At 74.6% G+C, this 464-nt stretch overlaps 1 protein-coding gene across 5 annotated transcripts in view; it reads left to right on the top strand.

The window, feature by feature from the left end:
* MACROH2A1 (macroH2A.1 histone) overlaps nt 1–464 on the top strand; it is an 83,838-nt gene that overhangs the window by 927 nt on the left and 82,447 nt on the right. The window lies entirely within an intron of this gene.

Below are 464 nucleotides of genomic sequence, written 5' to 3'. Positions count from 1 at the left end.
GGTGCCTGGGAGCCTCCGGGCCTGGCGTGTACCGGGCGGCGCACGGCCGCGCTCGGGCCGCCGGGCTCAGCGCGGCCCACGCCGGGGCCTCGCGCACGCACGGCGCCCTCCCAGGCCCTGCCCCGGCCGCGCGGGAGTCCCTCTGGTTTTGTTCAAAAAGCAAACCCGGAAGCCAACTTCTCTTAGAACCGGGTCCTCCTGCCTGCGCCTGGGCGCTTTTGTGGGCAGGAGACAGCCCTGGCCCGTCCCCCGGCGACCCTTCCCGGGGCGGGCGGGCTGGACTCGAGGCCGCGGGAGGCGGCGGGGAGCTGGCCGGTCGGCCTGGGCCTGGACGCCCGGGAGCTGTTGTGCGCGGAGTTGTACTTGGTGAGGCGCCCGTCCGCCGGCGAGTTGCCGGCCCCGGCACAATAAGTGGGGCCCGAGCCCCAGGTGGCCGTGGTGTAGGCGTCTGGCTGGTATCGGCT

This window comes from Lipotes vexillifer, unplaced genomic scaffold (assembly GCF_000442215.2).
Source record: "Lipotes vexillifer unplaced genomic scaffold, Lipotes_vexillifer_v1.1 scaffold217, whole genome shotgun sequence".
Classification (NCBI taxonomy): Eukaryota; Metazoa; Chordata; class Mammalia; order Artiodactyla; family Lipotidae; genus Lipotes; species Lipotes vexillifer.
Note: the sequence above shows the minus strand (reverse complement) of the source record. Positions and strands in the feature narration are given on the sequence as shown.